This window comes from Genypterus blacodes, unplaced genomic scaffold (genome assembly GCF_046128005.1).
Source record: "Genypterus blacodes isolate CSIRO-AG114 ecotype Tasmania unplaced genomic scaffold, CSIRO-AGI_Gbla_v1 ptg000030l_1, whole genome shotgun sequence".
NCBI lineage: Eukaryota > Metazoa > Chordata > Actinopteri > Ophidiiformes > Ophidiidae > Genypterus > Genypterus blacodes.
The window spans coordinates 1,415,001-1,427,500 of NW_027466843.1; positions in this window are offsets into that span (position 1 = coordinate 1,415,001).

A 12,500-nucleotide genomic window follows, 5' to 3' on the forward strand; every position below is an offset into this window, starting at 1 on the left:
TGGTCTGGTGATTAATGGCACAATAAAGACAGACATTTCCCCGACACGTGCACCAGTAACGATGCTATGTAAATCCACAGCAATCAATCTTGGCACAGAAGTGGTTAAGTTTCAGAGGGAGGTAGAAACAAAAAGCCGGCCATATTGGCGGTGCTGCGTGCCAAGTGGTAGTCATGGCCCCTGCCCAGCCCTCCCATTACAACGCTGGCAAAACGTTGGCCTGCCCGCTGGGGGAAACAGGGAGCTGACACCAGGAACATATGCAGCAACACCTGATTGCTGTGCCACCGCTACGGACCAGCCTGCCAGAGAGCACACACGCAGCATACTTAGATTAGACACACACATACACACCCTCACACACACACACACACTCAGACACACATAATCTCTTGTCAAAAGATATACGGCAGGTTTAGATTTAGCCCAAACTAGTCAAGAAACAAGGCAAAACCTGGATTTAGTACCATATCAGAAAATACACACATACATATAAATAAATGAACTGTATTATTTGTGTATTACATTGATAAGTTATACAATGTGGACACAAGCGAGCAGTACAATATACACAACGCACTGCTAAATAAATACAGTATATCATGGAACCCACTTTTACTCATCATCACTCATGATGCACACTTATTGCGCCCAATCAAGAACACACACACACACACACACACACACACATACACCTACACACAGAACAACATACAGAACGAACCCAATGGGGATTAATTTCCTTATTCAGGGAGTGTGCGTGCCAGGCTTGGCTGGTGTGCCAGTCGCCTGCGGTGCACCGCACGCTGCCATGCTGTGCCAGCAAACAGCACTGATGCCCTCCATTTGCAGTGTCACATATATCAAACACATGGTGTTATCACTTAGCCCTCACCAGCCTCAACCCCGCCTGCCTCTGCACGCCAGTGTGTGTGTTTGTCTGTGTTAGCGCGCATGTGGATCTCCTTTAATTCATCCCTCTATATATTATTATTACACTATATCATTATGAGTTATATTTTATTCATGCTATGAATGATTGTGTCTATAGAAGCCAGTCATATTATGTATGAGTTTGCAATCTTATGTCACATACACAGACACACATACTGAATTCATGAATATCCAACACAAAGACAGTGATGGAATACTGTCACATCACTGAAAAAACACTCTATTAAAAGCAAAAGTCCTTCATTCAAAGTCTTTACAGGTAACAAGTATCAAAAGTGCTCATTGTGAGGCAAAATCCCTGCCAATTATATGATGCATTAATTAACATGAATATGAACACAAACAATCAATCAATTGTCAAAGAAAAACATTGTTTGGTGGTGATTCTTACTACTTACTTTTCAACATTTTTGAAGGATGCCATGCTCCTCCACAGATAAGGCATTTATCTAACACATCTCTTTTTGAATTGAAAGCCATAATCTGCAAAGTAAGCACATCCATCAGGTGACTCTGGAATTAAAAGCAGATTTTCCTCCTAATTCTTACTGAGTAGGTTGAAGTGTATGTCAAGTAAAATAATTAAGTCTAAGTCGAATTCAACTACATCAATTAGTCTTCCATGCAAACACGCAAAGATTAGTTTGCTCTCTCTCTCTCTCTCTCTCTCTCTGCCCAGTAACCACAATCAGTGCGCCATTACCGAGCCATGTGTGGTAGCAGGAAGAAAGCTTGTATTGTCTGCTTCCTCTCAAAAGGTTTTGCTGTTTTTCACGGTCACGTTCTGAACTGGATGCGACCCTACAGGTGTCCCTGCTCTCTAAATGTGTTCCACAGACCCTTCACTAGCCCCTCCAGCCGCCCGTCTGTGACCCCCTGACCCCGCAGACCCCGGGAAGTATCGGTAATGGCAGGCTGTTCAATGAAGACCGGGGTCACTAATAGACTAGCTTTCTTCAGCGATGTCAGCGAGCAGAAAGGAAAGGACAGGCGGGGGAAGAGAACCTCCCTCCAACCCACCGTCCTTATTACGTATCTGGGTCTATTCAAATCAAAAATGGGTGCTTTTGATTGTGAGCCCGCAGCCCCACCACCTTTTCTCTCTCGCCCCTCTCTTTCCTGCCTGCCTGCTTTGCTTCTCCTCATCTTCTTCCATCTCCTGGCCCAGGCTCTTCTCATCTTTAACTCCAAAGAGGTGCTTGTGTGCTGGGCTAAAAGGTCTTAATGTGTCTGCATTCATGGAGCCAGACCATAGAAGCCTGTTTTTAACCCTGTTTACGGCCATGCATCCATTTGGCCAGGAGTCCTTCACTCGGCGTCCCTCCCCCTCTCCATATCTCTCTCCATTTTTCAACCTCCTTCACTCTCTCTTGCTCTCTTTCTCTCTTCCACCCACATCCCAATCCTTTTGTGATAGGATATGAATGCACTTTGCTAGTTGATAATTACACTCTCCTTCTCTGCCCTCCTCTCTCTTTCTGACAGTGGGATCCACAGGCAGTCCTTATTCAGCCAGTAATTTGCCTGTCCTCCTCATTCATTGAGAAGGTACAAATTATCCCTCACACGGGCACTGGCTATTCTCCCTCTCTGCCAGCGTGATGAGGAGTGCACTAAAGAGAAAATAGCCAAGAATATGCACTTTGTATCTGCTCGCTCAAAGTGTGATCTAAAAGAAGAGACTTGTGTTTCATTCAGAGAGCACCGATTTTTAGTTAATATGGCAGAGAAATAGAGGGAATTAGTAATGAACTTCCCTAATTGATTGCCATTTTACAGTAGGAAATTAGACGATGATGATGGAGGCATCTCAGCGGAAAGTATTTATTTTAAATGTTTTGATCTTTGCGGGTTTAGAATTAAAAAGAAATGCAGCTTGGGGTGCAGTAATTACAGTCAGCCATCTCGCTGCGTTCAGCCCATGAGATGATTCACTCCTGGTGTTATATCGTCCAGGTTTAGGCGCATTTGGACATTCGGTCCCCGTTCCCTTTTCATCATCGCCCATAGCTGAGGTCTCACCACTGCCCCAACTGTGTTTAAGCTCCATCCAAAATAGGCAGAGTGACAAACAGATAGTTAGCAAATGAAAGGATTCCACGACAAATTACTTACAGGACTCTGATGTCTTCTGAGCATATTTGTCTGCGGCCAAGTATATCACGTTTATGAGTGTGTAGTTTTGAAGCAATTTATAGCTGGATGTGTTTTGCATACAGTCATACACCCATCCAGGCCGGGGTGTTTGGAATCTTTAGGCACGGTGGGTTAATTTCAGCATATCTGTGTGAGTTTAATTACAAGTGTTTTGCTCAGTGAAGAAATATGACAGCACCGCTGGCCATTTTGGTAATTTATTTATGGACTGTGTTGGCAGGCTGGAGGAGCCTCATTGGCTGAGCACAGGGATCAACCAGCAGCGAAGATTACAAGGCAAACGCACGCCTGACCACTGGACAGACAAGCCGTGGCCCAGGAAGTCAATAAACAACAGGAAATAGCCGTGGCATTTTTTAAACACCATAATCATGTTTTGTCAAGTAATTAGAGGAGAGGGAAAATTTATGATATCCCAAAAACATATGGGGATAATGGGAGAAAACATTGATCAGGGGCTCTGCAGAACAATGCCGGGCAGTCATAGACATTACATTACGATCATTTGGCAGACGCTTTTATCCAAAGCGACTTACATTACATTACATTACCACCCTTCGCAGAGGGGGGAGCAATTGAGGGTTAGGTGCCTTGCTCAGGGGTGCCTCGGCAGGGGCTCGAACCGGCAACCCTCCAGTTCCCAAGCGGGAACCCACTGAGCCACTGCCTCCCTCATAGAGGGACAATGGAGTACAGAGGAGCACATTGTTCTTTGACTCAATGAACTATGTAGCTCGTTAGGTGGAGCTTCCCAAGATTAAAGAGATGGATATGAGCCGAGGAGTCAAGGCCTGAGGTTAGTGCTGGCGGCGAAAATCGACACTATGCCCGAGCAGAGATGATCCAGCTCCCTAGCCCCTGACCCCACAGCAGGCTCCAGCCTTTGATTCCTCTCTTCTTCTCTTCATCCCCACATCAAGAACTCACACTGTTTCATCTCTTTGCATACTATCCGGCTCCACCCCAGTCTCCCTGTCACTAATAAGGAGTATCCGTCTTTGCTGCCTCTCTGCCATCATTTTCTCCTCTTTCTAACTGTTGTCGTCCCTCTCCCTGTAAGGGGTCTGTAATTGATGGATTTCAATGAACAGTGTAGGTGTTATATGTATATCTGCCAAAAGCACTAAGGCATTGATATTCTCCCCCAGGCAAAGGGAAAGAGAGGGAGTGAGACAGAGAGAGCGAGAGAAAGAGTGAGAGTGAGGGAGGGAGGTGACCCTGCTGGCTGAGTGGCAGTGGCCGTCATGCATAGCATCTCTAAAATGGGGGGAGGGGGGCGGAGGGAGGGTGAATGTCACTTTCAAGTGTCTCCTCGGCACTCTCCCTTAATGAGAGATGGGTTCTGCTCCGCAGACAGCCAAGGGGACCAAGGAAGCCCCCCCCTCATTCCTCCCCTCCACCCCTCAGATCTCCAATCCTCCAAGGAGCTGACAGCTCCAAGATCCGCAAGCCTGCGTCTCCTCCACCTGCACAACCTCATTTCCCCATCATAACAACAACAAAGGTAGGAGGATTTCTTTTCAGTCACGCTGTCGCTGACTTCACATCCTGCACGTCATCTGTGCATCACTCTTAATCTAAATGGCCCTGCTCTTCTTTTTAGTGATAGGAATGGCATTAGCTCATATCTTAGCTTCCCATCTCACTCTGTTCTTAAGTGAGGGACGTACACTAATGCTATTTAGCTAGCCTGGCTAGTGATTCATCCATTCCAGCTGAAGGGAAAGGTGAGAGGAGAGATCTCCCAGGACTCCTTGCAGCCCCCATCTGTCAGACGCACCCGGCCCACTGATTTACATTTACCGCAAGGATTTATGGGATGCCCGCCACAAAACGAGTCGAAGCAGCAAGAATCATGGGGCGAGAGACAGAGCGGGGAAATTATTCAAAGCAGTGATTATTTTGGGACGGCCATTACGCATGCACACCTGATCAGGGGGTGTCACCCGTGACTCCCCCCATCCACCATGATGGAGAGGGGCCTCATCCGTGCTGCGCTCTTATTTTACCTGGCTTGCATAAAGGAGAATTCTCTTAGGCACCAGGAGAGCCTACTAAGGCTAAATTAGGCCCCCGGACAGGCAGAGGAGAAGGGAGAGAAGAGCAGATGAGGCAGTTATGTATGCACAGGGGATTGAGATGAGGGATACTGGTCAAATTCACGATCAATCTTAAACCCAACATATTGTGGCTATATATTCACAAATGTATATTTGCTGCTTTCTCTGTAGTTATTCCTGTATGCGGTTGTGTCAACATACTAGGCCAGTTTTGCCGGCCTAATTCTAAAAAGATATTACGATATTCTGATACAAACCTCAGTTCGAATGTATGACTTTCTAATCAGTGAGACTGCAGCAAATACTCTTAAATGTATGAGTTTCTGTAGCCTTAGCAAATGACATTTGCTGGTCCGGCTGCTCTCTCTGTAATTCAGAAGCCCAGGAAATGTCACCATGACAGCCCTCTTTTGAATATGGCTCTTTAAGCTCTGTTCCCTGGCCCCCCTCAGTGAGGATCATTACTTAGCACTATTACTTACAGCACTTTGTAGCTGGTAGCTGAAAAAGGTTAGCGTAGCTATGTTTCTGAGCATATATGCTCCCCTGCTGTAACATTACAACTGAGGTCATCTTAACTGCAACGCTTTGTCCTCTTCTTCCTCCTCTCCTCCTCTCCTCTCTCCATCTCCTCGCCAGGTTCATTACCAGTGGCCCCCAGGAACGACCTGATTTCAAATCAGACGCACTTTGTTCAATTGCCCTACATGGAAGAAGTTGCCGGAATGGGGCCAGTTGATTATGCTGCACCGCCACTATGCTTACTTTATTTAATGCCCAAAACAGCGGATAATTTTAAAAATCTAGGGCAACTAATCATGGGATTTTTTTTCTTCATTCATTTGCTGCTTTATGTATCCATTTCTTTTGCATTTTCCATGCTCTTTCTGAGGCAGCGTTCTGGAAATGACTCAGTGTTTCATGGTGCACTTAGCAAGTGTCTGAGTGGTGTCAAAGAGCAGCCCAGAACTGGTGATTAGCTGTTAGCAATTAGCTGACCTCAAGATGAAAGGAGGTCCGAGCTGTCATGATGAGGTCATCATAAGTGACCTATAGCACATGTTTGACCTCAGAGTGACAAAAGAGACAATTTAAGATTTACAGTGAATGATAAACTGTATTAGAGGTATTGAATTAGGAACTGTGTTAAAGATGTTAAGGATCTTGAGTCCTTTTCTTTTTGGTGAATTTTTGTAACCATGTCCTAAGTGTCAACTCTTGATCCAGTTTTCCATCCCAGATTAAGTTAGGCACATTTATTTCCGTTTTTTTCCAACCTGCATTGGAACTTTTTTGCAAAGCCAAGCCAAAAGACCAGCTGTAGCCGATAAGAATAAGGGGAAAAACAAAGCATGATTTAATATAATTAGAGCTCAAAATGGACACTCCCTTATTTACTCTGAATGGCTCATAAAACGTGTTTGGTTTAGAATATTTATTTTGTAGCAAAGTCAATATGAGGGATAACATCGCACGCCTCATAATGTGAGAAAGGCGCTCAACAGTTATCTACAGTGATTAACATATTTGAAAAACTGCATGCAGAAATGGGCAGATGTTGCCTTGATTACTATTTAAAACTACTTTTCATAACTTTTCACAAATTAGTTTTCATTCCAAGACATTTTCTTCGACGTCTAGTAAGTCTAACGTGTCATTTTAGTATCGCAACTCTGATAAATGTCATGCATAGACAGGTAGAGCTGCAGTACTTCTTCTCCAGCATTGTGAGCTTAGGGAGGAAACAAGTTCCTTGCTGCAAAAAAGTCTGTGTCAGAGGGACTGAGAAGTTTTATTGCAGCTCTCCGGCCAACGCTGTGATCTGCTTACCCATGAGACACATTTACAGGCATTACAGAACTGGACAAAGTTCAACACCAAGCAGCTCAATATTTCTGTTTAAGTAGACACTCTTTTCCCTTCTCATCGTGACTGCTATATAAGGTTCTTTCTACAGATGAAAAGCAGATTGAAAGTCACTATTTGAATTCGATTCAAACACTCTTATTCGCTCTATGATAGTCTTTTTCCTGGCAGTGGATGACCAGCTCACTGAAACGGGCCCACTCTTTGTGCCAGCTGATCCGGAGATGATGAATCGTTCATGCAGGACCAAAGGAAAGTTGATTTGCCCCCAAAACACAGATGCCTTATTTTTTGTCTGTTCTAAAAATGGGACACAGTATGGGACTGGCAGCGGTCTGTTTGTACTATAAAGCTTACAGAGAAAGAGGTGTGAGTGAGGCCAACTGCAGGGCTTTAAAAGCCAAGAAGGGGAAAATCAGCTTGGCCTGAGGAATATGATCACTGGTCTTGGTGGGTAGAAGAGTATCACAATGTTTCCTTACAGGGATGAATCGGAAAGGTCTCCACATTTTATGTCTCAATCCTGCTGCTGATTTAGAATGAAAACCATCCTGTTGGCAGATTTAAGCAACAATATTACAATATCACTAAACAATTTTGTAAAAGCAGAGGGTATAGAGGTTATTAATCATGACCTGCTTATTTTCCAGCATCTGAACCCTTTACACCACAGTCGTTGTACTCCCATACAAACCGGTGGACATGGTTGATATGTGGCATAACTTATGTGGGAAATATTCTACGGCTTTTGTGGCCAAACAGAGGAACCACCTAATCTGTGGGATAAATTTGCCTCAGATACCAGGTCTGAAAGGCTTTCAAAGTATAAAGGGGATTCTTAATTTCCAATACGGCTCAGTTGGTTGTCAAACCGATTAACATATCAGGAGAGATCAGTCCGTGACAACTGACAGTGCACAACCTCAAGACAAAACCTCTATTGTGGTTAGAAACCTGCATGAACCGGGTTGCATATCAGCAGAAACATATAGGTAATGAACCAACATCTCATCGGATGTGTGCAGTGCGTGTGTGTGTGTGCTTGTAAACACACAGGTGCATGTGTTTTGTCTTAAATTTCAGTGTCTGTGTATACATAAATGCATGTGAGTGAGTCTCCAATGTCTTTACATTGACTGTATGTTTACAGCAGTGAATGCACACACTGGTGCCAATATTCCAGCCTTTCTCATGGTATTTGTAGCGTCTCACTGATGAGGCTAAGTGCTGGTGACAAAGACAGAAGCCTGCAGCACTCTTCAAACGTCCATCCTTGCACAACTTGAAGCAGACAAGACCCGGCACGGATCTGTCTCGGGTTGCTGCTCGAAGAATATGTTACACAGGGACAAAGCGTGCAGAGACAAGGGGGTGAGATGGAGACAGAGAAGGCATACAAGGACAGGCGGGCTGAGACATAGACGGGCAGGTGGACAGACAGATAGACAGACAGGAGGTGTGGGTGAGAGAATTGAGAAACGGGAAGGTTGGGATGAGGGGGTGGATGGTGAAAGGGATGAGGAGGCTGGGAAAGGAGGGAACAAGGGGGTAGGGGATGAAGAGAGGAGGGTGGAGTAGAGGGGAGAAGTTTGAAGTAAAACTGGTGGGACATGTGTGACATTAGGACATCGGGGTCCTTGCGGGAATTGTGTCAGTGGCCCGTATGACTTGTGTGTGTCTAGCTGGAGTAACATGTTGTAACAGTGGCAGGATGGTTACTGTATGTCACTGCTCTGTCCATCACACGCCTGTAATGACATGTCAAAACATTTAGAGAGGGTGAATACTGAAATGTTGAGCAAATGTCCCTCGGATGACAGAAATAGATTTTTTTTTGTCACATTTTAATTAGGCCAGTGGCAAATTAATCGACACACGAAAACTTGAAAACTAACAGAAGACAATAAAAGTATCATGTCCAGCCTCGTCTCTCCTGTCCAGGGTCATTGTGATGGGGTTCTTTGCGTTTATTTACTATAGGCAGATGATGAGAATGAGCAGAGTCCTCGGGGCCATATAAACAAAGACCCTCAGAGCAGAAAATGCCAGGGTGCCCCAGACCCCCCGACCAAGAAATCTAACTTGACAAGAAACAGACCCAGGTTCAAGCCTTGGCCTCCACGCCCTGCCGCATTCTTCACCACAAAACACAAAGTGGTGTGGAAATGTTGACATTTTTTCCTGTATTACACCCAAATTGGTCACACAACTGAATATAATAGTCACTGTGAATGTTTGGAAAGCAGATCACAGGCTAAGAGATGGCATGAAGATGTGCACCTATATCTCATACAAATGACATTCACATACAAACCAATGTGCAGTAGCAATTACATGTTTGAGGAAACAGGATTATGTTCATTGCCAGCATTTGGCAACATTTTTCAGTCGATTGTCCCACAATACCCATGTGAAACAATCAAGGCATGATTGGTGTTTGCTCAGGACAGAGACAGATTGTGGTCATGGTTAAATGAGACTAATTTCTCTGAATCTGTCCCCAGTCAGTGGACAAAAGACATTTACACCCATCCAGCATCCTGGTATGCTTTTAATTTGTGTTCCACTGTGAACATCACACAGCATCCTCATTGGGGAAATTGATATTCTGTGTTTGCTCAATGAGTAATCACTAATGCAGAGTAGTGAATCATAGACGCCCGGGTTTGTTTATCCAAATATAACACATAAACAATACTAAGTATTTTCTGGGTCACCCAACATAATTATTAAAGGGAAAAATTCAGAATACAGCGTTGTTAAAAAAAATGCTATGGGAGCTGTGTCTTGCATTCCCGAGTCTGTTTTTCATGAGCAATTTATATTCAGGGAAAATGATGAAAAGTTATGGTGCAGAGGTCAAGATGGCAGCAGGGTTTGTACTGTGTGTGTTTATTGTTCTTCTTTTACTTCCAGTTGGTTACAGTTTTATTTGAAATGAAATACATTCAATACATTTATATCGTCTTGTTTCACAGCAACCCCAGTGAAATTCGGACATCAATAATCAAAATACCATTATTTTATTTCTGTTAAGCAATTCAGTGTGACTTTATTCTTATATGGCTCAAATAAATCACAGTTTGAGCCACAAGGATGTTGTCAGCTCAACGTACTTGTTTACTCTGGTCCGGGTATAATTTCCTCAAAGAAACTTTGAAGTTGAAGGAAAAGTGTGGTGGTGCATGATGGAGTAGTAGAAATAGGATTAAATGTTTGAAGAACGGATTCTACTTAGAAACGTTTCTTGCCCATATCAAAGCCTGAGCGTCCTTCAACCAGCATTGTTCACAAACCAAAAGTAGTTAATAATAGCGACTGACCATCCCAGTGTCAGATAAACACGACACCAGCTCTGAATTGTAAATTGGCCTTGGGTCACCCACTCAGCTAAAGTGGTCTTAATCTTTCAGGGTTAAATATGAACAAAAAAATGAAGCTGGAGAAGAGGATGATAAAAGACATTTCAAACTTTAAGAGCTTAAGAGAGTACTCGCTGTTGGTACGGATTAACTCTTTGTTCATCAAAATATTCCACAATCAATAACAGAGAACGGAGCAGACATCTTTATCCACAGACAGCTCAAATTCTGCTCTAAAGGAGGGAAAAAAGAACAGAGCGCCCCATTCTGCACTTTCTCCCTCTGCACGGTAGTGCTGTGATAACTGCCACCCTTAATCTCGCCCGCATTCAAGTTGGACTTCTTTATGTTGAGTATGCAGGGGGGGGTTTGTATTTAAATAAACACATGCAACATTGAGTGAGTGGAGATCACAACACCTACTGGATTAGAGGTGGTAAGAAAACTTACACTCAAAGCCGAATGAAAGATACCTCCTTATGGGAAATGGCACAAATATTAAGAGTAACTATCCAGGGTTTTTTTTTTCAGAATAACAATGGAGGAGTGCACCAACATGTATGCCTCCGTAATCCTGCAGCTTCACTCCACATCCTGTCTACTTACTAAAATATAATCCATCTGTAAATAACAAACCTAGTAACTTGTCTAATTATTGAATGTACAAAATAAGAGAGAGGAGGCGAGAAACACTTTTCCTCCTGATAAGTCTGTCCTCATTCCGCCTCCCGATGTTGGACTCCCACAGTCCTCGGGCCTTTGTGTCTGTCTCCTCTTTATGAATAGAGGCTTAACCATGGCCTGAAGCAATGCGTCTTCTGCCCCCTCATTGATAGCCAATGCATTATTCATTTATTTTCATCATATCATCAGATGTGCATAAGCTTTAAGCTGTTATTTTTGCTTTAAGCTGCCTTTATTTTCCCTCCATTACTTTTCAGGGTTCGGTGGAATACATTCACAGGATTCAATCATTCATGGCCCCTCAACTTTATCAAGAGACCCCAGCTGAGATGAAACATAGTCTTTATTATTGATTATCAGACGGATTAGCTGCCAGTGAACGTTCTGGTTAGCCCCCCAATGCTGGTGGTCATTGAAAGGGGACCCGTCCTTTTTGTCAGGAGAGTGTCACTGCACGCTACCCTCTTACATGTGCGGGTTAGAGGCCTTCCAAGCATGCAAAGAAGGGAGAAAGGCTGTTTATACGACATTTGCATTCTTAATATTTAGAAAACAATTGATGGCCTGTTTTTTCATTCATAGTTGGTGTTCATGCAGTCCAGGCAAGTAACAAACAAATACAGACAAAACACAAGCAGGCCAATAGGTAAGATGAGGAACAAAGAGTTTGAAACTCTATATCCTGTGTCCACAGCCCTGTTTGTAAGTCAGCGCCCTGGACCAATTATCCATAGCTCTCTTCTCTACCTTTCTTAACATAGAGTGAAAGACAAACAAAAACCCAAAAGCAGCTGGCTTCCTGGGTGCTTCTGTGTGAAAGCTCCGCTTTTCTCTCAACCCTCTCCTCAACCAGTGCCAACAAATCTTCAGCCTTGACCACACTGTACATTATCTTTCAGACTCAATGCTCCTCTTTCTCCTCTCCTTACTCCTCTTTTCGCCTTTTCTCTACCTCTCCAAGAATAAAGCACTCCTAATGACCGTAGGCTCTCAAGGGCCTGCTGGTGCCCGGGTACTCAAAAGTGCGGCGCAGTGGAAAGCGGGGCACCTCCTCCTTCTCTTCCTTGCCTTTTATCACAGGTGAGAATAGAGGGTCAAGAGGGGTTAATGTGCTGCTGTTGCACAGAGGTTTGGGCTATCACCATGGTAGCAAGCATGTTGAATATCAAGGTGCATTTCTTTCCCCTAAAAGAGTGTGTAGCTGATGACTTGTTTTTTTTTGGCCTTTAGGTTCAACTTCATTTTCAAATTGAAAGTTGAAAAGTTTTTCCTTTGACACTGAACAGCCGTAATTGAAAAGGTGATGTTGAAGAGTAAAAAGTGTGGTGGAGTCAAATCTCTGTTGATGGCTGTGAGGAGGTCACATTGTATACTCCACCAGAGATGAAAAAGTTCCAGCACATGTTCCTGGCGCAGT